Source organism: Chelonia mydas, chromosome 4 (assembly GCF_015237465.2).
Source record: "Chelonia mydas isolate rCheMyd1 chromosome 4, rCheMyd1.pri.v2, whole genome shotgun sequence".
In the NCBI taxonomy this organism is placed as follows: Eukaryota; Metazoa; Chordata; order Testudines; family Cheloniidae; genus Chelonia; species Chelonia mydas.
In genome coordinates, this window is record NC_057852.1 from 132505939 (window position 1) to 132527978 (window position 22040).

General features: G+C 43.3%; 1 long non-coding RNA gene across 1 annotated transcript in view; it reads right to left on the reverse strand.

Moving 5' to 3' along the window:
* Positions 1-97: 97 nt before the first annotated feature.
* LOC119566154 overlaps positions 98-22040 on the reverse strand; it is a 112986-nt gene continuing 91043 nt past the window's right edge. The window contains exon 3 of the long non-coding RNA XR_005225262.2: positions 98-210. This is a non-coding gene — a long non-coding RNA (uncharacterized LOC119566154). The remainder of the gene's footprint in view (positions 211-22040) is intronic.

Genomic DNA, 22040 nt, shown 5'->3' on the forward strand with positions numbered 1-22040 from the left:
AAAAAAGTATGTTCCTTCTACTCCTTCCCCTCTTTTTCTCCGTTTCCGATTTTGCAACTGAATACGTTACAATGAATGACGTGCAGGATTTTTTTCATTGTTTCTTTTCTTCATTTTTTTTCTTTGTCTCGTAGACCAACTCCCCTCCCTTTCATGATTTCATGAACCACTTCCTCTTCCCACCGGTGACTGAGTAACATCTTTGAGATTCTGTGAAAAAAACACAGTAGGAAACTTTTTACTGTACTGTTAGCTTATTCTACTGTGAGTTATCAGTTGGAAACAAGGACAACAGCCAACACCATGTGACTAACCAGCATTCTGCTGACAACAAGCAATAATGCCAGGACTATATTCTGGGAACACTGCCCTAGATCCCTGAACACCTTAATGTATCCTTACTGTCAGTTTTATTGTGGTGTTTACATATTCTCTTCAGCTGTTCTGCCTTACCTAACACAGGTGACCAGATAGCAAATGTGAAAAATCAGGACAGGGGTTGGAGGGTAATAGGCGCCTATTTAAGACAAAGCCCTGAATATCGGGACTGTCCCTATAAAATTGGGACATCTGGTCATCCTAACAGGTGGGCTTTGATGCGCTGAGAATCATTAGTAAGTAAAGGACATGTATACTATGCTCCAAAAGTTTATATTGCTGAACTGAAGCAGAAACTCATACCAATTAATTATTTACTTAACTGGAAACTTTTAAAACACATTTCAAGGAAGTTCACAGCTTTTTATTAATTTCAGTTCATCTGGCTTGGATTTTTTGCTCATGGAATTTTCAGCAGGTGAACAGCTGTTTATATTTATATGCATCATACACATTTTAAATGTCATTTCATTAAAAGCTATTTATGGAGCAGAATGTTGATATAATTAATTTTTTTGAAAGAAAATGTGAATTGCCCAAAGCATATTTTCCCCCAGCGCCTGTGGTTACATTGCTCATTGAAACCACACATTTGATGGACTTTTTTGTACTATAGGATTTTATTCCATGCACGTAATAAATGAAAAACATATTTGACATTTACTATACTGGGCATAGCGCCTTGAAGTCCAAGATCCCAAAGCACTCATTAAAAATTAGATTTCTATGAGGATTATTTACCCCCCTTCCCCAAACTGAAAAGCAGCTACTGCTGGTTTCGAGGACAGCACTCTTAGAACAGTAACTCTGCGAAGTGAGAAGTGCTTTATCCAATATAAATTTCAGGAGGAATTTAGATTGGCACAGAGTAATTCTCCATTTGGAATTTTGCCAGCATATTGAGGCTAGCACTCCTGCTCTAACAAAGCTAACTTGGAATCTTAATCACAAATAATGAGAACCTTGGGTATGTCTTATCTGGAGGGAGGGAGAGAAGAAAAGAGCAGCTCTTGTAGCTTCCCTGCAACGTTAACTGAACTAACACTCAGCACGTACACAGCACTCTTCTCCCATAGACATCAAAGCACTTTGCAAAAGTAAGGGTGTCATTACTCTTCAATTTAGCCCCTGTTCTTCATTATAACAGATGCTGTATCACTCCTCCAAACTCTAAGCATGAAGAACTTTATCACAAGCCAATTTTTTGGCTCTATTCTGGCAACTAATTTTTATGCAGCATTTCCCAACGTTTCCAGTCGGGATGCTTTACACAAGGCTCACTGGCAGGATGTAGTTACAAGGTTGTGGTCCCATGATAGTGAACCATAGAGTTAGGTTTGGTTTGAAGAATATTTCACATTCCAGCTGATTGCTTTCAGGTTTTCTAGCAGTTTATTTGGTATTGGTGCCAGACTTGTCAGTGGATTTGTCAAAGAAGCATCCGCGGTAGTTTAAAAGCAGAAAGATTCCAGCGTGGGCACATTGTTCTTCTGTATAGTAGTGAACATTCACCATTGGAAATAAGCTTCGTTCTCCAAAGCAAAATAGAACAAGTCAATGAATTCATCTTAGCAATGGCAGGTTGCCTGTTTCTCACATATCCTTGACATTTTCATCACTTTCCCAGGGGATACTAGTCATCCCTTCAAGAATGCCATCAAAAGATCTATTAGAGAGACAAGGTGGGTGAGGTAATATCTTTTATTGGACCAACTTCTGTTCATGACAGAGACAAGCTTTCGAGCTACACAAAGCTCTTCTTCAGGTCTGGGAAATGTACTCCAATTGTCAGCGTTAAATACAAGATAGAACAGATAGTTTAGCATAAGTAGTTAGCACATATTCTAAAGGACCATTCACGTTGAAGTGGCCCATTAGCACCCCTCTAGTCGTAGGACAAAAAAGGGGGATTAGTAGGTTACAGATTGGCGTAATAAGCCATAAATCTAGTGTCTTTATTAAGACCATGGTTTTTAGTGTCTAGCAAAGTTTTGAATTTAAGCCCCCAGGCTCGTCTTTTGAACGTGTGGTGCAGGTTTCCTTTGAGGATGAGAACTCAGAGGTCAGATACAGAGTGATCGCTTTGTGAAAACTGTTCACCCACAGGTGATAGGGTGTTTTTGTCTTTTATCATTTCCCTGCATGAGTTCATTCAAGAGTGTAGTGATAAATTGCTAGATCTAAAAAGAGCAAATATAATAATTAAGCATCAAGAATGGTTTTTTTGAGGTCCAGCTTCATGGTTACAAGCAAAACAAAAGCATTTGGGGGTTAGCACAGAGGAGTCCACATTTGTGCGACATACAACAGTTTACTGAGACAGTTACAGGAAAAGAAGTTTGGCTACTGTTCATATTTTATACGAGGTATAAATAGACATTGCATGCCCGGTCAAGGCACAAACAATGCTGCTCTCCACTGAGGTACAAATGCAGACTGGCAGCTGGCTATACATCTACGCATGCTCAAGCATGAGACTAAAAATATAAACAATATTCCCCTGGGTGTAAGTGTTCTCTATGGGATGCCTTGCTGGTTGCTCGAACCACGGAGCAAGACTCTGCACCTTAGCTTCCCGCCCATCGGTAATACTTACCCCTTGGTCTCACAACTATTGTGCAGAACACAGCACACAGCCATAATGGTTGAGACATTTTTTCTGCTGCTTCCAAATGATTCCATAAGCAGCAGCATCTGCCTTTCAAAAGGCCAGATACACATTCGAGCACCATTCTGCAATTGCTCAGGCAACAGTTAAAGACTGTCTGCAGTCTGTACAGCTCTTTGGGATTATCTGGAATGAAAATCCTCCTTTTAGACCAGGAGTTGGTCATGCCCAGGACAGTGTGGGCTAGGCAGTCTGTTCAACATTTCCATAGCACCGTTCATCTTCAAAGGGCTTTACTGTTGGTAGATCATTATGCCAGTTAAGCTAGGTAAGGTATTAGAATTAGGTATTAGAACGATTGTTTAAGGAGAAGTAGTGAGTCAGTGGGTCCAAGGGGGTGGGGGATAGGAAGAATTCCAGACAGCGTTTCTGTAAGACTAAAATAACCATAGGCTTTTTGGCCGAGACCTGGACTGCTAGGAGATTTCCTCAAGTTGTAAGAGCTGCCTCCAAACACTCAGGAGCTTCAGTAATGCCATCTTCATGAATGGGACAGTCATGAAAACAACACTGAATAGAAGAGAAGCAGTTGAACAAGGATTCCAGTTAGGTCCCAAAGAAGACAATTCTTGAGTCCCACCAACGTCCAGTTTCACTTATGGGGAGATTTTAAACATGATGTAAGGGATTTAAGAGATGTATTGAATGCATATGATGGTTTCATCACGTTACAAAGGAAGATGTCTGGTGTCAGACTAACCAGCCTCCAATGTCTTCCCAAATGATTCAATACCGGATTAGGTGGCTTCGCCATCTGCTTCATATGCCAATCCACCAACTTTATGCATTTGAGCCAACTCAAGCTGGTTGGAGAAGATCTTGTGGACAACCTTGCACACACTCTGAAGGGATGTTGTGTCTTTCTGATCTCGCTCAACTCTGCCTTAAAATAGAGCAGGTTGCAACACTGGCAGCACACAGGGCTCTCTGGAAATGAGTGATCTGAAGTATGCATTCTGTGCTTCGTGAGCTGGAGAATGAATGAATGACTGACTGACTGACTGACTGACTGACTGACTGATTTAAGAGCACATGTCCCATGGCCGATAAAAGATCTCTTAGCTTCCTGTGGCACTTTGGAAAATCTCCCCACTTCATATTTGGGAGGCTTTATTTTCTGATTAAAAACACCCAGACATTTTGTCCCAGAGTCTCATAGGTATTTAGGTACCTAACTCTCTTTGAAATCTGGGCTTAGGTAACAGGGTGCAAATGTTATACGTGAGGAAAATCTCACGTGTCCTAAATGCTAATATCTCATTGTTAACAAATACAGAGTAAGATTGCCCCCTGCCAAACAGAATTATGGGGAGCAGGCTGTGTGTGGTGGAATGGAGTTAAGCAGTCAGGATAGGGTGTGGATATGAGTAATTTTTGTAATTGTGGTGTAGCCCTCAACAGATTTCTATCAGCAGATTGTCTATTCTGAGGAAGCCAAAACATGGGCCACTTTTCAGCAGTCTGTGGGCTTCCAGTATTAATGAAGAAAGCTTTCTCCTTTTCTTTTTCTAATATATATATATTTGTGGGCACATCACAGGACTAGGAAGGTGCTATTTCTCCCCCCTCATCCCCGCCCCCACCCCCACCCTCACAGTGACATTTGAAATCTCTTTTCCTTTTTAACAAACACATCCATCTTCATGCCGCCTTTGCTTCCAGGTGCTGTGCAAATCAAGCCAAAAGGTGTTGCTTTTAATGATCCATCTTGCCAATATCGGTATTAGGTCTTGAGGGCTGAGATAGACTCTAGGTTCAATATTTCTCATTAATTGGTGTGTTTCTCCCCTGAGAATGCACACATGCCTAGGTAATCATCAGCCATGTTTTAATCTTGTCCTAGAGATTGCAGGCACATATCAAACCACTGCTGCCTGCAGTATATCTAAAATATGACCCTGCCTACCTTTCTTCACAGCTAAAATGCTTGCTTCTTCACGCCCTAATTATCTCCCCCCTCATTACTGCAACCTTCTTCTCACCAACTTCCATAATTCCCAAATCACCCTTCTCCAGGCTCTCCAAAATCTAAATGATCATTCTCACCTGTTGATCTGATGATTTCACTCCCCTCTTTGAACAAGTTTACTAGCACCCTTTATTAGTATTCCTACTGGTAATTGCAGTAGGGCCTAGATTCCTCAACTGAGATTGGGGCCTCATTGTGCTAGGCACTGTATGTAAACATAATAAGAAGCAGTCCCTGTCTTGAAAAGCATGCAATATAAATGGACAAGAAAGAGAAAGTTAGGTATTATTATGCCCATTTGACAGGTTGGGAACTGAGGCACAGATAAATTGTCTTTCCCAGCATCACACAGAGAGGCTGAGACAGAGGTGAGAACTGAACATAGCTGTTCTGAGTCTCAACCTAGTGCCTTAACCATAAGACCAGCCTTCCTCTCTCCTTGCCTAGAGCATAAAGTAATGTTCTCCCTTTTCAAGGCCTTGAAAAATTCTCCCACGGCTTGTAGAATTGAGTGTCTCTTTCCATGTTTTCCCACCAGCTTCTCTCTGCCAAGGGTGCTAACCTAGAAGTCCTGTTTGTTTCCTTCTGCCACTGCTGCCCTTTTGCATTGAATGTTGTCCCACTTCCCATTGGCCTCCAACTTCTACTTGTTCAAATCCTTCCTAAACGCTCAATCTCTAAGTTGCCTTCAAGAAATGAGATGATGATGATGATGATGATGAAACAAATAATAATAAAAAAAAATTAAATTAAGCTACAAGTTAATTCCCTCCTGTGGGTTACCAATTCTTTCTTGACATCTATGCAGTAAGCTCCTTGGCGCAGGAATTCTGTCCTGTACAGCACATTGTGTTTAAACAAATACGAACTAATGATAATAAAGCAGATTGGGCATACTCGCACATTGCCTGAGTGCTACTACAGTGCTGTACTAACTTCCCCTGGCTCCGCATACTTGGAGACACACCAACAAGTTGATTTGTTATTATTTATTTATACTACACCATAAGGTGGGTCTGGTGCCTTGTATGTATAAGATGACGCATCTCTGCCCCAAAGAGCTTAATTAAGATATTTGCAGTGCAGAGAGGGGAAGAGGATGGAATAGCAAAGATAGTCGGTTAAATTGTCCTCAGTGGTATCCCAGTAACTTAAATGGAGTCCCACCAGGGAGGAATTCATCATTGCAAATGCATCAGGCTAGTACTGGAATTTTTGTTTTATTGGGCAAAGATAAGACCGTGCACACTTGCATGAGTGGCTGGCATAAAGAGTAAATATCAGTCATGAAAGGGTAATGGAATGAAGGAGGAATTCACAGGAGGAGTGTCGGATGCCTGGCTTGATGAAACAGGGAGTCTCTTCCAGGCATAAGGGATGCTGAGCAAAAAGGCAGCAGATTGTAGCAGAGAAAGAGTAAAGGAAGGACAAGGCAAGAGAAGCCATCCATAGTAATGTTAATGGTAGTATCTAAGCCACATCCAATGAGCTGAGAATTCTGAACCATCTGGAGTGATTCACTGCAGCAGGAAATAGCTTTGTGTGCATTGTTTAATACCAGCTCTGTTTATCTTTCTTTAGGCTCAGGTACTAGTGCAGAGCTTATTACACAAAGACTACAGAGAAAGGACAGGGGGATGATAAGCTCTGTGACAAAAGTCTGCTTATGTCATTCCATTTTGAAAATACGATACTGCTTTTATTGAGGAAGGAAACAGCCAAACTCTGGGCCCATTGAAATCAATGGCAAAACAACAATAGGACTAGTCCAATGCATTTAACAGAGGTAAGAGAAATTGGTGAGGGCATGGAAAATCCATATTTAGCTACTTTTCCCAACGGTTGCTGAGTTTTGTAGATTCTAACCTTTCATTCAATACGAAAGCTGCTGACTCTGTGAAGATGTGAACTGGGCCTGTTCACGTGGAGGCGTCCTGCTACACATCAAGCAGCTGATTGTCCCTGTCTGTGTTCAGTTCAGGACATCTCATTACCAGAAAGAGGCAGACAGAGCCAAGGAAGTGCAGAGACACTCAACAGTAATGATTAAGGAGCTGAAGGGATTGCTTTCTAAACAAAGAAAAGGAGAGCCATCGCTTATCTGAGTGGGAACCTCATGACCCTATAAGTGATGGCTGAAAGGTACAAACCATAAATACTTAGCAGGTGCAGGACATATAATTGGAAGCAACCGGGAAGAAGATAAGGAAAATGTAGGCTAAACATCAGCCTGAGATATCTAGTACAATATAGCCTTCCGAAAGAAGGTGTGAAAGCACCGTGACTTGCTATAAAAATGAATCACTTGCTAGGTGAACCTGAGAGCTGTTAGCAGCAGCAGCTAATAGGAGAGTTTTGGACGGTGCAGTTTGGACTGTGTTTGGAGGCAGCAGGACTTGGTGAGTGTTGCGTTTGGTCCATCGGTGGGTTTTTTGATTGTGCCTCCAAGCACAGAGTCTGCAGATGAGAGAGGTCTTGTTTGTTGGTGCCTATGGTAAAGGCCAGGAGGCTCTGATCTTTGGAGCTGCTGTTTGAAGTCTCTGAGTAGTTTATCGCCTCCCTGAGAGTAAGGAGAGGAGCTGAGGAAAGCAGGGTGGCTTGGTTTAAAAAGGCATTTGCTAGGTGAACTTCAGAGCCATGAACAGAGGCCACAAACAGGAGACATTTGGAGAGCATTTGGAGAGGCAATGTGAGAGGCTTTCCTTTCAAGTTCAGCTCTATGTGAAGTATCAAGATGTCCAGCATCAGGACAATGGTCTTCACCTGCAACAGATGAGCCAAGTTTTCTTTCCTGCCTGAAGTCAGAAGGGATATCCTGTGCATGAAGTGCAGGTTGGTGGCTGTGCTGGAGGAAAAGATTTTGGACAGGAGGGGCAAGTAGAGACACTACTGAGAATCAGAGAAGCTGAAGAGTTCCTAGTCAGAAAACATCAGTCCCCAGATTCAAGGAAGAAAGGAGCTGGCCACCAAAGAATCAGACAGATGGGAAGTCATAGCGGAGGTGTGGCAATTCATAACCACCAGAGACAAGAGGTCATGTTGGTATTCTTCACAGCTGGAGGCAGAGGAGGATGGGTAGGCCGTAGCCACCAGAGAGAAGAGGAGGAATTCCACTCCACTAAAAGTTTCCAATTCATACCAGGTCCTCAAAGTGGAAACTATGGAAGATACCTCTCAGGATCCAGCTGGTCCAAGAGTACAGAGAGATATACAGGACCCACCTGTGGATGGCAGCTTGGCCTAATCTGTAAGAAAGGCACGTGTGCCCACAGAGAGTTCTCCAACAGTCCAAGGAAGATGGACAGTCTTTGTTGGGGATTCAGTACTCAGAAGAATTGAAACAACATTCTGGAAGGGACAGGAAGACAACAGGACAGTGTGCTCCCTTCCCTGAGCCAAGACATGAGAAGTCACTCTAACAATGAGGTAGGCTTTTGAAGTTGATGGTAAAGGATCCATTGGTGAGAGTTCTCACGAATACTAATGACACTGCACCGCGGGATATCTTACCTATAAGAACATAACAACTGCTATACCAGGTCAGATTGTGGTCCATCTTGCCCAGTATCTTGTCTCCGACAGTGGCCTATACCAGAGCTTCAGGGCAAATGTACAGAACAGGGCAATTATAGAGTGATCCACTCCTGTTTTCCACTTCTGGTAGTCAGAGGTCTAGGGTTGCCCCAAGCATTGGGATGTGTCCCTGATCATATTGGCTAACAACTACTGAGGAACTTATCCATTTCTTTTTTGAACTGTGGGCCACCACAATAGCCCATGGCAATGAGTTCCACAGATTAGTTGTGTGTTGTGTGAAAAAGTACTTCCTCTTGTTAGTATTAAAACTGCTACCTATTAATTTAATCAGTGACCCCTAGTTTTTGTACTGTGTGAAATGGTAAATAACATTTCTCTATTAACTTTTTTCACACCATTCATGATTTGATAGACCTTTATCATACCCCTTAACTCATTTCTTTTCTAAGTTGAAGAGCCATACTTGTTTTGGTTTCTTCCTGTATGGAAGCCGTTCCATACCTTTGATCATCTTTGTTACACTTCTCTGAATCTTTTCCAGTTCCATCATATCTTTTTTGAGATGGGACCAGAAAAGCATGCAGTATTCACGGTGTGGGCACATCATGGATTTATATAGTGGAATTTGGATATTTTCTGTCTTATTTTCTATTAGGAAAAGCTGCCGTGCATTGAGATAAAGTTTCAGAGAACTATCAATTGTGATTCCAAGATCTCTTTCTTGAATGATAACAGTTAACTGAGATCCCATCATTATATATGTATAGTTGGGATTATTTTTTCCAATGTGCATTACTTTGCACTTATCAATATTGAATTTTATCTGCCATTTTGTTGCCCAGTCACCCAGTTTTGTGAGATCTTTCTGTAACTTCTCACAGTTTGCTTTGGACTTAACTATCTTGACTAGTTTCATATCGTCTGCAAAGCTTGCCACTTCATTGTTCACCATTTTTTCCACAGCATTAATGAATATGTTGAATAACACAGGTCCCAGTACAGATTCTGGGGAGAGGGGCTTACTATTTACCTCTTTCTATTGTGAAAATGGACCATTTATTCCTACCCCTTGTTTACTAACCAGCTACTGATCCGTGAGAAGACCTTCCCTCTTATCCCATGACCGCTTACTTTGCTAAAGAGTCTTTGGTGTCGGACTTTGTAAAAGGCTTTCTGAAAATCCAGGTACACTATATCAATACATGTAACATCAATGGTAGAGTTACTGCAGTAATAGAACCCAGGAGCCCAGCCCTCCAGTGACTACTACACCACAATCCATCCTTTAGCACACTGCAATTCATGTGGGATGTTTTCATGTTTCTATTGAGTTTTTCCCTTCACAGATTGCTGTTTAAAAAGGCTACTTCTTAGTATCTGGGAAGAGATTTTTGACAGACAGCTCTTGAACTGAAAAAGTCATAAGATCCAACAGCTGGAAGGTGAAGTGAGACAAATTCAAACTAGAAATAAGGCATGATTTTTAACAGTGAGGGTTATTAACCACTGGAAAAAAATTGCCTATGGAGAGGGTGGATTCTGCATCACTTCCAGTCTCAGTCAAGACTGGGTATCTTTAAATTATATATGCTCTAGCTCGAACAGAGGTTAAAGGCTTGATGCAGGAATCACTGGGTGAGTTTCTTTGGCCTGTGCTATGCAGGAGGTCAGGTGAGATGATTGTAATGGTTCCTTCTGGCCTGAACAATCTATTAATTTGTAACTGGGAACAGACAGTACATTCTACTGAACACAGGAAGCATTGCCAGAAGAACACGCCTGATTTGTTGAACAGAGCAGACATACCTGGCCAGGAAGGTTACCTGCTGCCATTCTGAAGCTCTAGGGACAACTACACTTTGGCTTGTTTTTGACAGAGTTTCAGTCATTTGTTTATTTATGTTTAGATTCTGGTTTCTATGTTTTACAGTCTATCCATCAAGGGTCATTGCAGCTATTTTAGCTCCTGGGAATTGGCCAGAGGGTTAGAATGACCAAACAATCTTCTCTGAGATCCTTCCTGTCCCGCAAGCAAAGGAAGACAGAAGGCAGAATATTCTGAAAGTGAAGCCCTGACTAGGTAAGTGGTGGAGGGTTTTGGTTTTGTGGAGCATAGGTCCACCTTCTGTAGGGAGAGGGGACTTTATAGTTTGGATGGCCTCCACCTCAGTAGAATGGAAACAAAGCTCTTTGGGGACAAGTTGGCTAGAGTAGTCGAGAGAGTGTTAAACTAATAACAAAAGGGTAGGATAAAAAGAGGGAAGATATGCACAATCCTATAGTAAAGAAGCAAGATGTTGAGAACAAAATTAATCAAGGAACCAAAGGACATGAAGAGAGGAAATTCATTAATTGCCTTTACACCAATGCTGTGAGTCTGGGTAACAAACAAAGGGAATTGGAATTGCTCATTTAGGTGTATACATTCAGGCTAGTTGGTACTACTGAACTCTGGTGAGGCGATGCGCACAACTGGAGTGCTAAAATCAATGGTTATAACCCACTTAGGAAGGACGGAGTGGGCAAACGAGGAGGGAGAATAGGACTCTTTGGGTATGTCTAAACTACAAAATTAGGTTGATTTTATAGAAGTTGATTATTAGAAATCGATTTTATACAGTCGGTTGCGTACGTCCACACTAAGCGCCTTAAGTCGGCGGAGTGTGTCCTCATTACCGTGGCTGGCATCGACTTACGGAGCGGTGCACTGTAGGTAGCTATCCCCCAGTTCCCGCAGTCTCCGCCACCCATTGGAACTCTGGGTTAAGCTCCCAGTGCCTGATGGGGCAGAAACATTGTCGTGGGTGGTTTTGGGTACATGTCGTCAGTCGCCTCTCCCTCCGTGAAAGCAGTGGCAGACAATTGTTTCGTGCCTTTTTTCCGCACAGACTCCATACCACGGCAAGCATGCAGCCTGCACAGCTCACCTCACTGGCACCGCCGCTGTTGTGTCCTGGGTGGTGCTGGCAGCAGACAGTGCAGTAGGACTGCTCACCGTCGTCATACACCGCGTCTGCTGCAACTTTGCTCTGCTATTGTCTCAATAGCGAATTTCTCCATGTTGTCTGTCATGGGCTCCCAGGTACGTGTGTTCTTCCTCGGGAAATGTGCGCGGTGCTAACCATCATCCTCCACCGCTTCCGCTGCAACTCTGCTCTCCTGCTCTCATGAATCCACCTCGCAGGGCCTCTCGTCGTTCTCTATAAATATCTATTCTCGTGGCATCTGTCGTCAGCCACCGCTTCTGCTGCAACTCTTCTCTCCTGCTCTCCTGTAGATGACATACCACGGCAAGCATGGAGCCCGCTCAGATCACCGCCGCCCTTATGAGCATTGTAAACACCTCGCGAATTACCCTGCAATATGTGCAGAACCAGAACCTGCAAAAGCAGGCGAGGAGGTGACGGCAGCGCGGTGACGAGAGTGATGAGGACATGGACACAGACTTCTCTCAAAGCATGGGCCCTGGCAATTTGGACATCCTGGTGGCAATGGGGCAGGCTCATGCCGTGGAATGCCGATTCTGAGCCTGGGAAACAAGTACAGACTGGTGGGACTGCATTGTGTTGCAGGTCTGGGATGATTCCCAGTGGCTGGGAAACTTTCGCATGCGTAAGGGCACTTTCATGGAACTTTGTGACTTGCTTTCCCCTGCCCTGAAGCACAAGAATACCAAGATGAGAGCAGCCCTCACAGTTCACAAGTGAGTGGTGATAGCCCTCTGGAAGCTTGCAATGCCAGACAGCTACCGGTCAGTCAGGAATCATTTTGGAGTGGGTAAATCTACTGTGGGGGCTGCTGTGATCCAAGTAGCGAATGCAATCACTGAGCTGTTGCTATCAAGGGTAGTGACTCTGGAAAATGTGCAGGTCATAATGGATGGCTTTGCTGCAATGGGATTCCCTAACTGTGGTAGGGCAATAGACAGAACACATATCCCTGTCTTGGGACAGGACCACCTTGGCAGCCAGTACAAAAACCGCAAGGGGTACTTTTCAATGGTGCTGCAAGCACTGGTGGATCATAAGGGACGTTTCACCGACATCAATATGATGGCCGGGAAAGGTGCATGATGCTCGCATCTTCAGGAACTCTGGTCTGTTTCAAAAGCTGCAGGAAGGGACTTATTTCCCAGACCAGAAAATAACCTTTGGGAATGTCCTACCCCTTAATGCCATGGCTCATGAAGCCGTACACAGGCACCCTGGACGGTAGTCAGGAGCTGTTCAACTACAGGCTTAGCAAGTGCAGAATGTTGGTAGAATGTGCATTTGGACATTTAAAAGCGCACTGGCGCAGTTTAGTGACTCGGTTAGACATCAGCGAAACCAATATTCCTATCGTTATTGCTGCTTGCTGTGTGCTCCACAATATCTGTGAGAGTAAGGGGGAGACATTTATGGCAGGGTGGGAGCTTGAAGCAAATCGCCTGGCCACTGATTAAGTGCAGCCAGACACCAGGGCGATTAGAAGAGCACAGTGGGGCGCGCTGCGCATAAGAGAAGCTTTGAAAACCATTTTCATGACTGGCCAGGCTATGGTGTGAAAGTTCTGTTTGTTTCTCCTTGATGAAAACCTGCCCCCTTGGTTCACTCTACTTCCCTGTAAGCCAAATGCCCTCCCCCCTTTGATCACTGCTTGCAGAGGCAATAAAGTCATTGTTGTTTCAAAATCATGCATTCTTTATTAATTCATCACATAAATAAGGGGATAACTGCGAAGGTAGCCCGGGAGGGGTGGGGGAGGAGGGAAGCACTGGGTGGGGTGGTGGATGAGGGGAGGAGGGAAGGACAAGGTCACACTGCACTTCAAAACTTATTGAATGCCAGCCTTCTGTTTCTCGGGCAGTCCTCTGGGGTGTAGTGGTTGGGTGCCCGGAGGGGCCCCCACTCCGTGTTCTTGGACGTCTGTGTGAGGAGGCTATGGAACTTGGGGACGAGGGCGGGCAGTTACACAGGGGCTGCAGCAGCAGTCTGTGCTCCTGCTGCCCTTCCTGCAGCTCCACCAGATGCCGGAGCATATCAGTTTGATCCCCCAGTAGCCTCAGCATTGCATCCTGCTTCCTCTCATCACGCTGCCGCCACCTCTCCTCTTGCTCCTGCCACCTCTCATCTCGCTTGTCCCTCCTGTCCTCGCATTCATTTTCTGCTTTCCTGTACTCTGCCATTGTTTGCCTCCATGCATTCTGCTGGGATCTTTCAGTGTGGGAGGACTGCATGAGCTCAGAGAACATTTCATCGCAAGTGAGTTTTTTTCGCCATCTTATCTGTGCTAGCCTCTGGGACGGAGATGATAGGGGGAATGTTGAAACATTTGCAGCTGCGGGAGGAAAAAAAGGGAGAGTAGTATTTAAAAAGACACATTTTAGAGAACAATGGGTAGACTCTTTCACGGTGAACCAAGCTGTTAACATTACATAGCACATGTGCTTTCGGTACAAGGCTGCATTTTGCCTTTTATATTGAGGGCCTGCCGGTTTCGTATGAGAGATCACACACACAGGGGCGGGCAACAGAATTCGGCTTGCAGGCAGCAATGGTAAGCCACAATCTTTCAGCTTCTTCAACCTTCATAACATGTGGGAATGGTTTCAAACAGCAGTGCCCTCCTTTCCCATACCAAGCACCAGTTGGGTTGGCCATTTAAAAGGAGGGGCTGCGGTTTTTGGGTTAATGTGCAGCACAAACCCAACTACACCCCCCACCCCCGCATAATTCTCTGGGATGATCACTCTCCTGAGGATAACATAGAGAGATAAAGAACGGATGTTGCTTGAATGCCAGCAAACACCGGGACCATACGCTGCCATGCGTAATGTAGTGCCAATCTTTAAAAAAGGGAAGAAGGAGGATCCTGGGAACTACAGACCAGTCAGCCTCACCTCAGTCCCCGGAAAAATCATGGAGTAGGTCCTCAAGGAATCAATCCTGAAGCACTTACATGAGAGGAAAGTGATCAGGAACAGTCAGCATGGATTCACCAAGTGTAGGTCATGCCTGACTAATCTAATTGCCTTCTATGATGAGATTACTGATTCTGTGGATGAAGGGAAAGCAGCGGATGTATTGTTTCTTGACTTTAGCAAAGCTTTTGACACGGTCTCCCACAGTATTCTTGTCAGCAAGTTAAAGAAGTATGGGCTGGATGAATGCACTATAAGGTGGGTAGAAAGTTGGCTAGATTGTCGGGCTCAACGGGTAGTGATCAATGGCTCCATGTCTAGTTGGCAGCCGGTGTCAAGTGGAGTGCCCCAGGGGTCGGTCCTCGGGCCGGTTTTGTTCAATATCTTCATAAATGATCTGGAGGATGGTGTGGATTGCACTCTCAGCAAATTTGCGGATGATACTAAACTGGGAGGAGTGGTAGATACGCTGGAGGGTAGGGATAGGATACAGAGGGACCTAGACAAATTGGAGGATTGGGCCAAAAGAAACCTGATGAGGTTCAATAAGGATAAGTGCAGGGTCCTGCACTTAGGACGGAAGAACCCAATGCACAGCTACAGACTAGGGACCGAATCGCTAGGCAGCAGTTCTGCAGAAAAGGACCTAGGGGTTACAGTGGACGAGAAGTTGGATATGAGTCAACAGTGTGCCCTTGTTGCCAAGAAGGCCAATGGCATTTTGGGATGTATAAGTAGGGGCATAGCGAGCAGATCGAGGGACGTGATCGTTCCCCTCTATTCGACATTGGTGAGGCCTCATCTGGAGTACTGTGTCCAGTTTTGGGCCCCACATTACAAGAAGGACGTGGATAAATTGGAGACAGTCCAGCGAAGGGCAACAAAAATGATTAGGGGTCTGGAACACATGACTTATGAGGAGAGGCTGAGGGAACTGGGATTGTTTAGTCTGCAGAAGAGATGAATGAGGGGGGATTTGATAGCTGCTTTCAACTACCTGAGAGGTGGTTCCAGAGAGGATGGTTCTAGACTATTCTCAGTGGTAGAAGAGGACAGGACAAGGAGTAATGGTCTCAAGTTGCAGTGGGGGAGGTTTAGGTTGGATATTAGGAAAAACTTTTTCACTAGGAGGGTGGTGAAACACTGGAATGCGTCACCTAGGGAGGTGGTAGAATCTCCTTCCTTGGAAGTTTTTAAGGTCAGGCTTGACAAAGCCCTGGCTGGGATGATTTGATTGGGGATTGGTCCTGCTTTGAGCAGGGGGTTGGACTAGATGACCTCCTGAGGTCCCTTCCAACCCTGATATTCTATGATTCTATGATTCTATGCTTTGTTATTCAATTATTCCAGACTACGTGCTACTGGCCTGGCGTGGTAAAGTGCCCTACCATGGAGGACGGAATAAGGCTGAACTCCCCAGAAACCTTTTGCAAAGGCTTTGGGAGTACCTCAAGGAGAGCCTCATGGAGATGTTCCTGTAGGATTTCTGCTCCATCCCCAGACACATTAACAGACTTTTCCAGTAGCTGTACTGGCCGCGAATGCATCCCAAGTCTTCAGGGCAAATTAATTATTAAACATGCTTGCTTTTAAACCATGTATTATATTTACAAAGGTACACTCACCAGAGGTGCCTTCTCCGGGTTCATGGTCCAGGAGCCTGCCTTGGGAGGGTATTGGCTCCAGGGTGATAAACAGTTCCTGGCTGTCGGGGAGAATGGTTTCTCTGCTTGCCTGCTGTGCACTATCTTCCTCCTCATCATCATCTTCCTCATCCCCAAAATCCTCATCCCTGTTGCATGAGACTCCCCCCTTGCAGGTATACACAGACGGGGTGGGGTAGTGTTAGGGGCACCCCTAGAATTGCATGCAGCTCATCATAGAAGTGGCATGTCTGGGGCTCTGACCTGGAGCATCCGTTTGCCTCTTTGGTTTTTTTGTAGGCTTGCCTGAGCTCCTTAATTTTCAAGCGGCACTGCTGCGGGTCCCTGTTGTAGCCTCTGTCCATCATGCCCTTGGAGATTTTTGCAAATATTTTGCATTTCGTCTTTTGGAATGGAGTTCTGATAGCATGGATTCGTCTCCCCATACAGCCAATACTGTTGAATTGCGTCCACACTACCCCAAATTGGACCCGGTGATGTCGATTTCAGCACTAATCCCCTAGTCGGGGAGGAGTACAGAAATGGATTTTAAGAGCCCTTTAAGTCAACAAAAATGGCTTCGTCGAGTGGACGGGTGCAGGGTTAAATCGATCTAAGGCTGCTAAATTCAACCTAAACTCATAGTGTAGACCAGAGCTTTGTCAAAAAATGTCATTACCTTTTTCCAAGTCACTAATAACTCAGAAGAAAATGATCTTGAATGTTTATGGATCAATGTCCGATTGATGAAGCACAAGATGGGATGTTATTTGATGTCTGCTACAGACCACCAAATTACACCAGGAAACAGGATGCCTGTCTTTTTATGTACCTGTCCACAGTGTGTAGGAAAAAAAACTGTGTGATAGTCCAAAGGGAGAACTTATGATTCACCTGGGAGCTAGGGTCCCCTGGTGCTTTGCAGTTGAGCTAATTGTAAGAAGTGGAATTTGGCTGAGCAATAATCTTTAGTGTATTTTTAAAACTGCTGTTGAATCAACAAATTCAAAGCTGATTTATCGGTTTGTTAGGATTAAACTAAACGAGACTCTTGGAAAACCCCGCTCACTAAACCTGCAGTCTTGGTTAAAATTGTTCTCAGTTATTGGTTATCAATTGGTCATTGATTATCAATATATTACTAATAATCTATTAATTATCTATTATTAATTATCAATAAGTTGTGCAAGATCAGGGACCTTGACAGGTGGCCATTGACTGATCTGGCAGGATGGAGTTGCAATTTACCGGCCAGGAGCAGGACTACGTAGAGTAGAGGTGGGACTCTGACTGGATGTTCAGAAGCATAGCACGCCCTCCATGCAGGCCTTTCAGATCAGATACATAGATATAGAAGCATCAAAATAAGAGATAGGGGCTTAACCAGAACATATAAAATAACTAAGCGAAACACTGCCCTGGTGAACCACCGTAAAGGAATAATAGCAAAATGAATACATATATCAATAGAAGAGAAGGGAGAAAGGCATAACACCACCCTCAGTAAAAAATAGTAGCATAATGTCAATTTATTAAGTTAAAGGAACTCTAGTGTCATTAGTTAAAACGTTTATCTGGTTCCGTGGAGGTGCAGAGAGAGCGTTGGATACTGTGTGCCACCCAGACCCGTGGGGTCCCGTGGAATCACTGTTTGCAAAGGGCATTAAAGGAAAGGTACAGGACAAAGAACTAAAGGGCAAAGCAATGCAGTATCTTCTCCTGGTTGCCAGAGCTTGCAACTACAGGGTAAAGGAAATAAAGGGGAAGCTTAAGGAGCTGGGGGAGAAATTAGAGAAGGAAAGGCAGCAAAATGTAGAATTAAAATAGCAATTAGAGGCCTGAATGCTTCACTAGCCTACCATGTACAAGAAACCAAAGAGAAATTCAAAAGACTGCCAAGATCAGTGCAGACAGGGGAGAGCAGAGGATGGGGAGAGGAGATAGAACAGGAGGTTAGTTGGAAAGAGCTAGGGAGACTGGATAGCAAGTGTGAAAAATCGGGATGTAGTGGGGAGTAATAGGCACCTATATAAGAAAAAGCCCTGAATATCGGGACTGTCCCTATAAAATCAGGACACCCTAGAAAGAGCAAGCCGAGCATTTACAAAGTACTTATGCCGTTTTACAGGAGAATCAGGTGTAAAGAGGAGCAGGAAGAATTAAGGCAGCAAATTCATGTATTGAAGGGACAGATCGCTGCTATGGGGCCCATAGTGTTGTGACTCTCTGCTCCACCCTATCTGGGTCCCATAGGGAAAACATTTCTTATTATCAGAAATCTGACTATGAGTGGGACCAGTTATGGTTACTGAGTAAAGCTACAAGCACAAATAAAAAAGATTCTCTGAAGAAACTACCAGCGTGGAATAAAAAGTCTAATAAGTCTAATAAGAGATCCAGACAAAACTCCTAAAAGAAAACTGTAATATTAAGTCTAACCAAAATGATCAATTTAAAAAGAAAAGCAGTGTGGTTTTAACAAATTTTATATTAAGTTGAAAAAAAATACAGTTGGCTATTGGTTAAAAAGCTGCTACCCAACTAAATAATTTAAAAACGTGAATTTGCCATAAAACGCTTTTGCAAAACAACATATGGGTGAGATCCGTGCACATCACCCCTCTTCCTGCAGAGGGAGTGGGATGTCCATGTAATCACATGAGTCTAAGTTAAAAATTCATTTAAGTAAATTAATCTAAATTGTAAGCAGAACACTTAAAAGGAGAGGCAACACATGTGTACAATTGTGGACGGCTTTAACAAAAGCTCCCTGCTTAGGAGGATGGAGGTGTATGTAGAATGTGTGTCTAAAATGAACTGGCTTTCAAAAGATTCCCCTAAGAATCTGCCTTAATCATTAAAGAGTTAAATCACTGTAAATGTGAGATAAAGTAACCTTGTTGGAATAAAGGTATTATTCAGGTAATGCACCATATAATTTAAAGTTAAAGGTATTAAGTCGTTAAATGTTTCTGTGGTTTCTGTGGTTAAGTGTAATTCCTGTGTAATCATTAGGTCCAAGTTGAAAAGCTGACAGGGATAGTGAAGAGCAAAGGGCAAAAATGTCATTTAAGACTCTTTGGCCAGCGGCCAACATGTTGCAGTAAACAAAAAAAAAAAAGTGTCTTTCCTGGAAGTCTTTGTCTGTAAAAAAAAAGAAACAGATAAACAAATTGCTGTTAATCTAAAATTTGGTTTAATGACTATTAATATTTGTTGCCCATGGCTCCCAGTCCTAAGACAAAAAAATGTAAAAACATAAATAAATTACATTTAAAGTATTATTTTTTTAAATTTTAAATGTGAATAATGGATCTTAAACTCTAGAGCAAAATGCAAGTCAAACACAAGTAACTACTATCAATTGGCTTTGTTGTTTAGCAATTAAACTATACATTTTAATTAGCTGCCCCTTTGAGCCTATCAGTGCTTTTATAAAGTTCAGCATCTGTCTAAAAAGACTGTGCCTGATATAAATGGAAAAGGTCAATTAATAAATGAAAACAGGATAAAAACAAAATCCTGCTCACCATCCTTCTGACCTCAAAGTATGGCAGGGAAAGTAGGAGAAAGAGCAAAAGTAAAACCTTTAGGGGTAAATGAAAGCATTGAGAGAGAGAGAGAGAGAGTGGAGAGAGAGAAAAGGAGGACTTGTGGCACCTTAGAGACTAACCAATTTATTTGAGCATAAGCTTTTGTGAGCTACAGCTCAGAGAGAGAGAGAGAGGATGTTTCATTGCTTGTTTATTGGTAACGTAAGTTATTAGTTGAAGGTGATTCATTTAATACGTTAACAGATATAGTGGGGTTTTTTTAATCCTGGATATGTAAAAAAAACAACCACCACCCCGTATTCCTCCTCCTCTCTCTTCAGGAAAACCCTTTGCTTTTGAAAATTTTACAAGTAACCGTGTTCCTTTAATTTGTGAACCTCTTCTGGTAGCAACAGGATTGATGTTTAGACTTTATGTTTTCGTGCGTGCCCTTTTATTGGAACCACAAGATATCCTGGGGTCTGACTTCATGATTTGACAGTTGGGCAGGAAAATGATTTGCTCTGCCTATAGGAGATATGTGTCAACCACCATAGTCACAGCACTCAAAAGCATTAAGCAAGGCAAAATTCCTGATATCATTAAGGATGGGCAGCTTCTCAAATTCAGCTTCTAAGGGAGCTTTTTTTTAAGAACAGGTTCGACAAACACCTGTCAGGGGTGGTCTAGGCTTACTTGGTGCTGTCTCAGTGCAAGGGGCTGGACTTGATGATCTCTTGATGTCCCTTCCAGCCCTATATTTCCATGATTTGACATGGTCCTGTCCCCTGTGGGTAATAAGGAAAAGCCTCAGTGTATTAAATCATGTAAGAAGATACCTTTTAGTACAATTAAGAATTTGGGGTCAGTGACACCACATTCAAATCAAGGCTACCATAAACAACACAGTCATGTAGGGCTCCACACACAGCTTGCTGTTACTTTGGGGGACATCGATATGTGTGCAAGTCTTTGATATTGCAACCCTGGTGAGTGTACATACAGTGCTGGACCAATTAGATGGGGTAAATGAGACAGATGAACTGGCCACCACATCCTGATGCCCAGTCAGGCTAATGAAATGGAGACAATCAGCCAGAAGAGTAACCAGTAACATGGAGGGACTTTATTGTGTTGTCACTAATCATAAAACTGATGTATACGCAAGCCTTAGATAGCGTGTCCCCACCCTACATTTTTCTTTTACAACCTGATGATTGGATGAATAGTAATAACTCCAATCCCTTCCTTTCATTTCAAAAGAAAACTTTGCAGTTTTCAGCCACTGAAAACTGAAATGTTTTGGTGTAAAACTGAAACTGTTTGGCTTAAGGTGACAGAAAAATGAAATTTGGTTTTCAATGAAAACCAGAAACTGTTCAGCAAAAACATGTTTTTTCATGAGCATTTCCATTGTGTCAAAATGCCATTTTTTGTTAAACAACAACAAAACTTCTGACCTGCTCTAACTGGGTACAATCTGGATCTAGTCTTCTTGCAAGGCTTATTCTGAAAGGTTGAGGGCGCTTTTCAGAGCATAAGGCGTTTATTCAGGCTTTGTCTTCAAAAAAGGTGCATTTTTACCATAGGAGAACTAATATATTCACTAACTAGTTGTAACATCTTGGTGGAGACAAGGGCCTATTCTATTACTGTGGGGTAAACTACGCGCATCAACCGTGTCAAAGGTCCCCCAAGTCAACGGCTAAGCACGCTGATGCAGTTAAGGCACGTCAGCTTCACAGTCAATGGTACAAAAGGGAACGATGTGGCCAGCATCACGTCCGGCCGCTTTCGACTCCCCTAATGCAATGGATCAGGTACCCATTTTGCAGCTGGCTGAACTGGAGTAGCCTTTCAGCGTGAGATCAAGCGAGACTCGAATCCGCAACCTTCAGAACTGTAGGCAAATGCTGGGGGAGTAATACTGACCTCAACAAGGTTATGGTTAAAAACTAGAGGAACCTTGTCTCCACTTATGATTTTACAGTGGGATAGTTAATGCAGGTTACCCAGCTGTAACCCCCACTCCGCCGCAAAAAAACTCCACAATACCTGGTGTTTTTTGTTGTTGTTCTTTTGCAGTGAAGTTATAGCCTTACTCATCCTGAGAAACACTTCAATCTGGCCTGAATTTTCTGCTGAGTTTTACTGAGCCAAGTATTTCGGTATAAAATAAAATCTTAATGAAAAGGCAAAAGTGAATTTCTGCACAGGAAATTCAAATCTTTAATAGGAAGGTAATTGGTGTCATGAAAGCCTAATAACATGAGTATATGAACAGCAGCTAGGCTCACAGAGTCCTAGATAGGGCCAACTTAAAGCCTTGACACTTTATTGTGCTACCATATCTCACTGTGAGGATGGAGAGAAAGCACCTAGAGCACGATATAATTACTTAATACAAGAA